At 37.3% G+C, this 12,419-nt stretch overlaps 1 protein-coding gene across 1 annotated transcript in view; it reads right to left on the reverse strand.

Moving 5' to 3' along the window:
* The window catches only part of LOC128985718 (V-type proton ATPase subunit e 2-like), a 49,745-nt gene that overhangs the window by 16,229 nt on the left and 21,097 nt on the right, over positions 1-12,419 (reverse strand). The window lies entirely within an intron of this gene.

The following is a 12,419-nucleotide window of genomic DNA, read 5'->3' on the forward strand; positions in this document are numbered from 1 at the left end:
GGGATGAAAACACATCTTCAATATTTTTCCCCACAAGGATGTAACAGGTGCTTACACTTAGAAAAAATTTGAGATCTGTCATTTCCATCCTTTAAGTTTTACGAGCCTTAAAAAAATATTGTCGTTTTAGCAAAATATCAGTTTTTCGGAGTGCTGTATCTCAAAAAGGACTAAACTTAAAAATTTGAAATTTTATCAAAATATACTTCTAATAGATAATAAGTGAAATATAAAAATTCATCATTGTGTTTTGAGCATAAGTATTTTTTTTTTTTCTTAAAAGCCAATCATCATACTATGTTACAGATATGGCGATTTCCGAATTGCCACATTAAAAAGAGTAGAACAGAAAAAAATAATTACTTAAGCCCTATATACCTTTATCAGCATATTAAAAGGCCTAAATTGTATCCTAACTAACTTATGTAAATGAATAAATAAATAGAATCGTGTAGAAATGTTTCAAAAATTCCAACAATAAGGACTAAAATATATTTAAAAAATGTGTGTTGAAAACTAGATCTGTGTTAGCCTACTTACATTTTTGTTTATGTTTCTTGACTCGTGTAATACATGTTAAAGTAACAGTTACAAAATATTTTTGGTTTGTGTGCATAACAGTTCCTGGAGAGTTTTGGCGGAACTAACTTTGCTACATCTGTCCAAAATACAGCACTGTGTTGTGTAATCGCGATATTTCTTCAGATAACTTGATGCTTATGTTGTAGCCTCGACCTGTCATAGTTGTAAATTCCATTGGTAATAACTTCCTCAAAATCTTTGTCACTGGTACCCAAACTCTGTCATCTTTAGAAATCTTAAATGAAGTATGAGGTCCATGGGGATAGAAGAAATGAATCAACAAGTCAGCGTTTTCAAGACTCACATCTTTGACTTCACCAATCCACCAGTTATGCTCATAAACACACACTACAATGTCATCTTCTCTGAAAAATGTTGTTTTGAAATATGGCAAAACAGAAACTCTGTGGTCACTGTAGGTGTCACTTCTTGAATGAATATAACACCGTATAGTGCTAGGATTCTGTGGAACAAACTTGTGATATGACCTTGTTTCTGGAACCTTTTCACAGATTTTAAATCTTTGAATCAGATTTGCTTCATTTGATTCTACTTCTTCTTTTGGTACTAATATGTAGGAAATCCCTTTAATTTCTTCAGAACAAAATTTAAATACAATACAATATTCTTTATTGTTAATTCGTTAAGAATTACAATAGTGTCAATACAATAGTGAATTGCACATGTTAATTTCCATAATTTTCATAAAATTCCTTTATTGAGTAGAAGGGTCTTGCGATTAGCCACTTCTTCAACTCCTGGTGTAGCTTGTTGCCAGTCAGGTCTCTCAGGTAGTCAGGTAGATGGTTCCTCAGCTTGCAGCCGGTGTAGGAAGGTTTTTTCTCCCAAAGAGTTGTTCAGTGAACTGGTAGTGCAAATTTGGAGCCATGACGGGTGTTGTAGTGGTGCAGGTCTTGGTTTCTCGGGGGGTTTATTTCATTCACATACTTTATGGTTTCAAGTATGTAGAGAGACACCACTGTGAGGATTCCTAGGTTTGCGAATGCTAATCTTCAAGTCTGTGGTGGGACAAGGTTGGCGAGGGCTCTTACGGCTTTCTTTTGAAGGACAAGAATTCGATTCATATTTTTTGTTGAAGCTCCTCCCCACACTATCAAGCCATATCTAAGATGCGACTCTACCAGTGCGAAGTAAGCTGTTTTGGCCACAGAGAGTCCGCCTATGTAGTTTATTCTTCTGACGACATATATTCCAATACTGATTTTTTTGCTTAGGTGGTTGATGTGCTCTTTCCATGTTAGTTTGTTATCAAGGATAACACCGAGAAATTGTGTGTGGTTTTCTATTGTTACATCCTCTAATTGAGGGACTATGTCTTTTTTTTACTGAAATTCAGAGTTGTAGTTTTTGTGGGGTTCATTGCTAAGTCATTGTTCTTTGAGTAGAGGATAGCTTTATTTAAGATCGATTTTGAATTAAGGTAAAGGCTTTGGGCTGTGTTGTCCTTGATCAAAATGGCTGTGTCATCTGCATACATTATTGCAACAGCATTTTCACTCTCAATTTGTTTGCGGAAGTCATTAATCAATAAGATGAATAGAATCGGGCCTAATACAGAGCCTTGTGGAACTCCTCTCGTCAGCTTGCTTTTTGAAGATTTCAAACTTTCTGTGACTTCATTTGATGAGTTTTTCAGTTCCACGACTTGTGAACGTCCCTAGGTAGCTTTTGAACCATTCTAGCGCAGAGTTTCTTATACCGAGTCTTTCAAGTTTCTTGCATATCAGGTCGTGGCCCAGGCAGTCAAAATCCTTACTGTAATCAAGGAAGATGGCGGAAATGTATTGTTCGTTTTCTATCTGGTCTAGGACGTACTCAATTAGTACTGTTATAGCTGAGGATGTAGATTTGTTCTTCCGAAAGCCATGTTGGTTGTCAGTTAAGAGTTTGTTATGATTAAGATGTGCCATTAATCTAGCCAGAGCAATTTTTTCTATGATTTTAGAGAAACTGGAGATGAGAGAGATGGGCCTGTAGTTTTGAGCATTTACAGTTGGTCCTTTTTTATGTTTGGGGTATATTTTACTGACTTTTATGGCGGATGGGAATTTGCCTTCTTTAAATGATTTATTTATAAGATAAACCAGAGGAGAGATGAGTTCTTGAGAGCAGTGCTTTATCATCTTAGAGGAAAACTCATCTATTCCACTTGATGTTTTTGCTTTTAGGGAGTTTATTATCGTTTTAACTTCTTTATAGGATGTTGAAGTTAGGGTAAGGTGTATTGGGCATACTGGTTCCTCTCCATTCAGCACTGTTTCAGGGTCTATAACGATTGCTCTGTTTTGGTCAAGGGTATTTTCTGCTATATTTGAGAAGAATGTGTTGAAGTGTTCGGCCATTTCTTTTGTGTCGTTTGTGAGTTTGCCATTTATTTCTAATTCTGTAAAGGTTTTCTCTTCACATTTTCCTTTCCTTTCCTTTCCTTGTTTATAACTTGCCATAGTGCTTTTGGTTTGTTGTCAGCTTGTTCTATGAAGCTAGCTGTTGAGGACATTTTTAGATTTCTTAGTTTCATGTCGTATATCCTTTTTCTACTAATCATTTCTAATTTGTCTTCATTTCTGTTCGTTAACTCAAACTTTTGCAGAGCTTTCAAAAAGTTCTCTTTAAGGTATTTTGCTTCAGGATTGTAGTACTTCATATGTTTTTTGTTTGTACTAATTTTAGTTTTCTTTAATGGGCATGTATAATCCAGTGCTGTTTGAAGAATATTATGAAATTTGCTGTAGGAGGTTTCAAGATTGGGTGAAGAGTAAACATGTTCCCAGTTTTGTAAATGGAGGTGAGCCTTCAGATTGTTTAGGTTTGTGTTGCTTAGGCTTCTTTTCATTACAAATCTTTGGGAAGTGTCTTCTTGGTGTGTTTTCAGCAGACACAGCTGCGCAGTGTGGTCAGATAGACCAGTATGCACAACTTGTCCAGTAATATACGCATATGGTATGTTTGAGCATATACAGTCTATTGAAGTGGCTGTGTCATGGGTTATTCTGGTGGCCTCTAGAGGATATCTCCAGATGTTTTGTGTGGTTAACTCTTCTTCCAGCATGGTGTTTTTGGAATCTTGGGTGAGCCTGTCGATATTTATGTCACCGATGAGTATGAGGTTTTTCTTGTGTACTTCTTGTAGTTCTAGCGTGTCTGATAGGAGGTCAAGGGCAATTCTTGCATTTTTGACTGGTGGTCTATAGATTCCCAGAATGTAGATATCCTTTTTCTTTGTTGTCTGCATGCGAATCATTGCTGCTTCGAAAATTAACTCCTGGCATGTGTTTGATATGTTAATAGCTGATAGTGTATCAGCAAGGGATTCCTTGGAATATATTGCAACACCTCCAAGTTTATGTTCTTCTCTAAACATTTCTTCTGCCGAAGTTAGCTGGTCTGTATATGGTCTTCGCAAACTTGCCTTAGAAACAGCCCTTTTCGTACAACACCCTCCAATACCGTCACAGGCATTCTTGCCATGGGACGTGGCAAAAAAATGCCATTCTGCTGAGAGACCAAAGTCTTTTGAATGATGGCAAACATTCAACAAGTTTTTTTTATTCTTATATTGACTGCCTGCTCCATCGCTAAAATAAATAATTTTTTTTACAGATTTCTCACGATCCGTGATCACTTAAGATGGCCATATAATTTGTGATGATTTTCCATGATCGCAGCAATTCCATAGATTATTACTTGCAAGTTACGATCATGCGAAAATATGTGATAATTTCACCCGATCCCACCAACACTCAGGAAAACATCTTTTGACTCCAGTAAGATCCATTTATCTTTCGAGCAATCATGTCACATTACATCTCATATCTTAGATTACTTCTCAAGATTGCAGCAATAAATGTGATGATATACCGCGATCATGACTATTTTTTGCGATTGCCGCCACATATGAGATCATCTTGCAATCATGGCAACATTTTTAGAGATTTCCCGTTGCCGCGGCAATGGCCAGGTTCATTTACTACGATTGTGGCAACGCCAGAATTTAAGCCTCACACATTTATAAGTTATAAGCCTTTACACAATTACGGCAAAATCTGTGATAATTTCTCACACTCACAGCAACACACATGATTTATAGTGATCCCAAGAACATCCATTTATCTTTCTGGCAATCCTGTCAACACCTTTCATTATTTCTTACGATCGCGGCAATAAGTGTGATTATATACCTCGATCACAATAACACTTGTGATGATTTCACGTGATTGCAGCCACACCTGCAATCATCTCCTGCGATTATCTCAACACCCATGACATTTTTCGCTGCCACATCTGTGATCATCTTGCAATAGCGGCGAAACTCATGATGGTTTCTCGTGATCGTGGCAATGGCCATGATCATTTTATGTGATACTTGCGACAACCTCCCTGATTTGAGATAGTTTGCTGCAATCGTAATTTTCACCACGCAAAACAAAAAAAAAGTGATTTCAAGCAAATTTTTGGCTAATATGACAATTTTTTAATTTTCCGGCCCCTGTCAAAACTTACGTACAATCCTTGGTTTTCCTGGTTTCCAGGGTCTGTTGGACATCCTGAATTTACACAGATTAAAGGTAGGCCTACTTTACACAGAAAAGTAATAAAAGATGGCCACAAAACTCCTAAAAATTTCACTCATGATACCAGTTTTCCCAGTAGCAAAACCTAGTTTTAAAGGTCATGATTCCTGGTCGCCAAGTGTACGTTTTTACTAAGGGTCTGCAGGTCCCCAATTATTTTGGGTCGGGTTGGACCAACAGTTGGACCAAGGGATCAGTAAGTACTGAAAATGACTATCAGGCCAAGCTCACGTTGAGTCGAGCCAAGTGTGTATTATTGTGACTGCTAAAACACGGGCAAAATGCATTTTCAAAGATGAGCAGTTGAAAATTGATGATTTCGTCTGGATCACAGGAAACGATGATGTCGCCATGACCGTGGAAGATGTTCATGATTTATGCCTTAACCTTAGAAAATGTTTACAATTTTACAGTGACTGTAGAAGATACCCATAATTTCACTATGACTGCGGAAGATAATCTCGGGGATTTTACTGTACACAAAGAAGATTTGTCCGATATGGCAGATGATATTCACAATTTTGAAGTGTCCTCAGCAAATGTTCACAATTAATCAGGTTTTCCCAGCAAAAATTTAAAATTTACGCACATTTCCCAGGTTTCCCAGTTCATGGCCACCCTCAAACTTACTCAGAAATCAAATGAGCTGAGCTTCTATCAAGTCTTCAAATACGGGGAAAGTCCATATAGATTTCAGAGCACATGATAGTGCCTCGTGTGATAATTCACGCCTGCCTTCTTTCTTATTTAATTGAACTAACATATGTTTTATTAATTATTATGATGATTTTGAAAACATTATCCAATTTAAATACACATCTTTTTTGTCAAGTCTATTAATTTTTGTCTTTAAGTCTTGTCTTTGAAATTTTAACATTGGTGCCAAAACCAGACTTATAAATCATGTCAAAAAATATGTCAATCCGAAAGTCAGTTAGAGAGGAACACCCTCCAAATAGATATTCCCCAGAAAATGCAAATGACAAGAATGATGAATCAATAGAAGGAGATAGTCAACCTCTAAAACCCCTTTCTAAGTCAAAAACCACATCTTCAACTTCCAGCAAGCTCCGGTTACTTCAATTACAACTGGAAGAAATTGAAGAAATGAACAGACTAGAGAAAATACACGAAGAAAGGGAGTTGCAACGGCTGAAAGAATTTGAAGAAAAGGAGATGGAGCGACAGAGACAAGAGATAAAGCGTCAAATGCAGGAACAACAAAGGTAAAGAGAGGAGAGGTAAATGGAACTACTACGTCAAGCTGAAGCAAGAGAATTAGAACGACAGAAGCGTCTGCTGAGAGTAAGGACCGAACTTGAGTCTGCTTCGGTTTTGGGAAGTAATCAGTCCGCCTCAGTCTTGGGCAGTCGTCATTTGGAAGAAAATGAAGACCCTGACAAGGTAAGCTTCAATGTTGCTACAGTTGAGGAGGACTCTAATGTCAAAGTCGAGAGGTAGCTAAATGAGGAACCGTCAGTTCCTTTGACATTGTCAGCCATCGTGTCCACAGCTATTGGTAAACTAGCTGACTCCTTTACAAAAGCTATCAATTCATCTAACCCCAACCAACCTGTCTCTTGCCGACAGCGTCTTCCATCCTTCAGCGGGAACCAGACGAATGGCCCATGTTCTATTCCTGTTACAATAAGACTAAACACCTTTTTAATGACGATGAAAACCTTGACAGAATAAGAAATTGTCTGGAGGGAGATGCCTTTAAAATGGTAAAACCTCTATTTATATCAGGTAAAAATTTGAGTACAGCAATGAAAACTTTACAAATGCGTTTTGGACGTCCAGAGTTTATAGTCGAGTCGATGTTGAAGAAGGCGCGCATGCTCCAACCAGTCAAGGAGGATGACGCTGTCAGCTTTATTGATTTTTCAACAACTCTTTTAAACCTGACCTCTACCGCAGAGTCGTTGGATTTGAATATGTACTTAATAAATCCTCTTTTGTTGAATGAACTTTTAAGCAAGCTTCCCTATACTCTGAAGTACAGGTGGGCTGAACATGTAAATATCATGCATTTAGAAAAACCTACTGACCTGAAAGTATTCTGTAACTGGCTTGAAAATCAATGTTCCATTATGAGTATTTATTTCCGTCCACCTGAGGAGACAGCGCGGAAGAGAAGTGACCCCTAACCAGTTTTGACTAATTCACCCAATGAAAACGTTTGCATGTTTTGCTCGGAGAGTCATGAAACCGATAATTGTAAGCTTTTCAGAAAAGCAGAGGTCGCGCAGCGGTGGAAGATGATGATAATTGAGAAAAAACTGTGTTTCTTTTGCTTCCGTCGTCACCACATCAAATTTTGTAAGTTAAAGAAACCTTGTGGAATCAATGGGTGCAAACTATCCCACCATCGCCTTCTGCATACTGACAGTGCCTCTAGAAATGCCCAAGAGATCAGGTTGGACAGAGTACAGAACACTTTCAGGCAGGAAAGTATATCGAAAGAAGAAATTATAAGCAATCACTCGGTAAATAACCGTGTTTTACTAAGGACATGTCCAGTAACGTTATATGGTCCAAGCTGTCAGATCGACACATATGCACTTTTAGATGACGGTTCAACCATATCTCTGCTAGATTCTACTACAGCCGATAAATTAGGCATCAGTGGTTGCATTGAACCCCTTACCACTTGTTGGTCAAATGCAACTAAACATTTTGACCCAACGTCCAGACGAGTTAAACTTAAAATAAAAGGGCTCTACGAAGGAGAAGTTTTCACATTAAATAACGTAAGAACTCAATCACCTCTAGATTTACCCCAACAGTCGACTGATTCAGTAAAGCTTCGTGAGAGATGGCCTCATATAAAGTCAATGGATCAACCTTTACCAACATCTCATGCCAAACCTACCATTTTGATAGATCAAGATAACTGTGACTTGTTATGTAAAGTTATCGAAGGCCCGCCAAATGCTCCCGTACTGTCATGGAGCTACCTAGGGTGGTCAATGCATGGCAAGTGTCCGGAATTTTCGTTGACGATTTCACCTTATTGTCCTTTGATCACGACAGATTACATGATTTGGTGAAAGGTTCCTTTGAAATTGACAACTAAGGTGCATCTCCAGTAGTAAACAAATCAATCAAATCGGTAGAAGACGATGCAATGTCAATCTTGGAAAAAACTGAGGAAAATCGGAGAACATTATGAATCTGGCCTGTTGTGGAAATCAGATGATTTTAAATATCCCTCGAGTTACGATAAAGCTCTTAAAAGACTAAAACACATTGAAGGGAAGATGGCAACATTTTCTTCCTGGAATAAGGTAACACTAGTAACTGCATGGGTTATGAGATACATTGGTATATTGCAATCCAGGATTAATAGAAATGACAAAGACAGACTGAAGAAGAACTATAACCCCAGATTGATACTGGAACTTCAACCAGATGAAATTCTTCAGGCTGAACACATCTTAGTGTTGAATTCCCAAGACAAAAGTTTTAAAGAAGAAAAGACCTTATTAAGAAATAACAAGTCACTACCGAAGTCAAGTAAAATATTCACATTGGATCCTTTCGTTGACGAGAAAGACCTCATCAGGATGTCTACAAGAATACGAAATTCTCCTGAGGTCAGCACTGACCGAAGATACCCAATTATTTTAGATGGAAAATGTCATGTAGCAAGACTTATTGTGAAGAACTTCCATGAAAAATGCTTCCACCAAGGAATAGAAACCGTAATGAACATGACAAGAGAATGGTTTTGGATACTTAATCTTCGCACAACAGTGAAGAAAGTGCAAAGAAGCTGTATGCGTTGTAGGATTGACAACGCCAAACCAAGTCCACCTCAAATGGCACCCCTGCCAATGTCACGAGTAGTCAAGGCACAGTATCCTTTCTTTTACACTGGTGTTGACTATTTTGGCCCAATTGAAGTGACTGTTGGCCGAAGACATGAAAAGCGATACGGTGTCCTATTTACATGGAATACACTTTTAAAAGTTGAAGTATCTTCTCTCCGCCATGCAAAGCCTGTCCAGCCCATCCGAGATCCGAACCTTTTGGTCTACTTTTGGAATGCACCCCTTTATCAAGTTTTTGAATCATACAGTACTACTGGGATAGTTATGATATGGTATGAATCTATTTTGGTTTCTAATGACACCCTGCAGCTTACTGGTCAGTTTTCTGGAGACCTAATATACCGGTTAAGACATTTTCATTACGAATAAAATGTGTACTGTATGCAGTCATACTTATATTCAAACATCTAGAAAAAGATGTATCAACACGTAAACCACTTATATCTTAAAGTATTAAGCACTTATACTTAGAGGGATTGCATTTATGACAAAACTTGATTATACGTTTAAAATGTTTAGTTCAAAATTACACCATATCCTGATAACATAGATCTTTTACGGTAGGAAAGAAACTACATTTTGAAGTGAAGTAGTGTGTGGGCAAACTCTGACGATCAATATTATTGTATACAAACAACTTGAAACATAAACATTTCAATGACAGTTAGAAACCAGCTGTTAATTAAACTACCACTAAAACGACTTTAAATCGTCCCTCGGCTGCTAGACCTTTTGAAAATTAAAACTTAATTTCTAAAAAACTGAAACCCTAAACTAAAATTATGGCTTCGACATTCCCTAGTTCTCAAAATGATCTTTCTTTCAACACAAAAATCATGAAAATCCGTTAAGTGGTTGATTCAGAATCGTGAAATAAAAAAACTCTGTTACGTTTTAATATTATAGATTGTGCACAATCACTAGTTGCAACATTTTAAGGACTCTCTACTTGGTGCCATTGGAAAGAGACCTATAATACCAGTCAACATCAGTAGAATCAGACAAATATACCTGTTCTTCAAGAACATCAAGATTACGAAATGTATTATTATTATTATTAAGATTTATTAAAGCTACAAAAGGCATCTCACTTCTACTCTCATCCATTGATCAAATATAGGCCTAGGTACAAATACGCACCAAGGTGGCGTTCCCATCTCCATTGGTAATATAATACTTTTAACGATTCTGGCCTCTGGGATAGAGTAAAATTACTTATATTGATTGTTGACACACACTCTTAATTTATCAATTTAGAGTATGCATAAATTGTAATTTAAACAAGGATTTACTTTTGTGTTAAGAATAAGGTTCAAAATGGTCTTGGCCTGTTATACATTCCGTCTGCAAGATGGCGGGGAGTGAAGACTTGGATTGTGGCAGCTGCCAAATATTAATTAAAAGTAATGACAGATCACTGCGATGCGGTGGAATTTGTGGATTAAAATTTCATTTTAAATGTGCCAACTTACTCGTTAAAGAGTTTGATGTGATAAATAAACTCTCAAGTAGTGTTTTCTGGTACTGTGAAGAGTGCCGCCTTGACATGAGTGAAACGAGGAACAAAGATTCAACTGCTGACAAGGACAAGACTCTGCTAAGAAAACTCTTCAATGTAGTGAATGGTTTAGTGACTACTAATTTGACAATTACAAGTAAATTGGACTTAGTTTTAAAGAACCATGTTAAACTTCCATCTAAACTTTCACAACATAACCTAAATCAGCCATCCCAACCTCAAGATGTTAAAAAATCTACTCAATCGGTTATCATCAATGTTGTAAACGATAACGTGGGTATTACTGACTCTAAAAATTATGTCCCAAGTTACAAAATCACAATGAAAAACCCATCCAAAAAACGGCTGCTCAGGAGAGTAGCAACATAAATAGGCCTAGGCTTCAGTCTGGTGGGTTTAAGCCTAAGCCCAATGAATCAGAGCTTAAACCAAAAAAATAAATCAAGATTGGGTCAAAAGTCTGTTGACAAGCATAGCAACATTCAACACAACAGATCCGTACGTGGTTGTAATAAGTTTATTACAGGGAGCCTGCAAACTTCTGATAAAATTCATAACCTCAAATCTGTGGAGAGAAGTGTAGCTCTTTTTGTTTCTAGGCTGAGTCCTTCAAACTTGACCAAGTGACTTAACGGACTAAGTTACCAAGAAGAGGAGTTCACCGTAGAAAAACTTAACTCTAGATATTCTGATAAGTACTTGTCACAAAGTGGGAGTGCCCTACAAACTAATTAACGATATCTTTACTCCAAATTTTTGGCCAAGCGATGTTTTTGTTTCAAAATTTGTGAGCAAGAGATACAAGACTCCAGCTGGTAAAGCTGAACATAGTGAAAGTTTTCATAATGTTAGTACTGAAGGCAAGGACCAGTCGGTTTTTTTAGGGTTTCCCAGTCCGAAGGGGTAGGCCTAGCTTCAGCTTTAGCATTACAGTCGAGCCCTAGTCTAGAGGGTCAGCAGGCTAATTTAAACAACTTATCAATATTTTATAGTAATATTCAAAGTTTAACCAACAAAATTGACGAATTGGACATGCTGTTCAAGGTGCAACATTTTTCAGTATTGTGCTTTAGTGAACATTGGCTTAATAGCAGCAACTACGATATTTATGACCTTAAAGGTTATAGCCTGGGGAGCATCTTTTGTCGCTCAAGCATTATCCACGGTGGTGTGGCAATTTATATCTCCAATGCTACGGACTTTGAAGTTTTGGATACATGCTACTTCTGTATTGGAACTTCACTTTGAAATATGTGATGTGAAGCTAATCAACTTTATTGTATTCTTTTGACAATTTTTTCCACCCATCTCAGTCATAATGAATACATTAATACTTTTTCAGTCTCCTGCATAGAGTGGATGAGATTGTCACTTAGGCTAGTTTGAGTTGTACAACCTGACACTATTCGATGTAGGCTATATATTGTACAAAATAATGAATAAAGAAGTTTGAATTGAATTGAATTGAATCTAAGATCATAGTATTATTCCTATATAGATCTCCTGCTGGTGACAAGAAAATTTTCCTGCAACAACTTGAGGCTACACTGAGTTATTTCACTAAGTTTGAAGCCAGTTTGAAGTTGTAATGTGTGGTGACTTCAACATAGATGTGCTTAAGAACGACATTAATTGTTCACTTCTTCATAATAAGCTTCAATTAGTCGGTTGTCGATGCACGGTCTGGGAACCAACTCGAGGACCTGCTTGCCATTAACTACTTAACATTAACTAGGGTTAATGTTGTAACAAATGTGAAACAGTGTATGCTTTTGGCGAATGTTGTTAAGCTTCCTTTGTCAGATCATCATGTCATTCTTACTGATATGCTCTTTTCCAGTGTAGTTGACAAGCAAAAAAAACTCGCCCTAATGTTATTGTGAGACCTAT

This window comes from Macrosteles quadrilineatus, unplaced genomic scaffold, assembly GCF_028750875.1.
Source record: "Macrosteles quadrilineatus isolate MER2022 unplaced genomic scaffold, UCM_ALF_1.0 Scaffold_2__2_contigs__length_208266976, whole genome shotgun sequence".
Lineage (NCBI taxonomy): Eukaryota > Metazoa > Arthropoda > Insecta > Hemiptera > Cicadellidae > Macrosteles > Macrosteles quadrilineatus.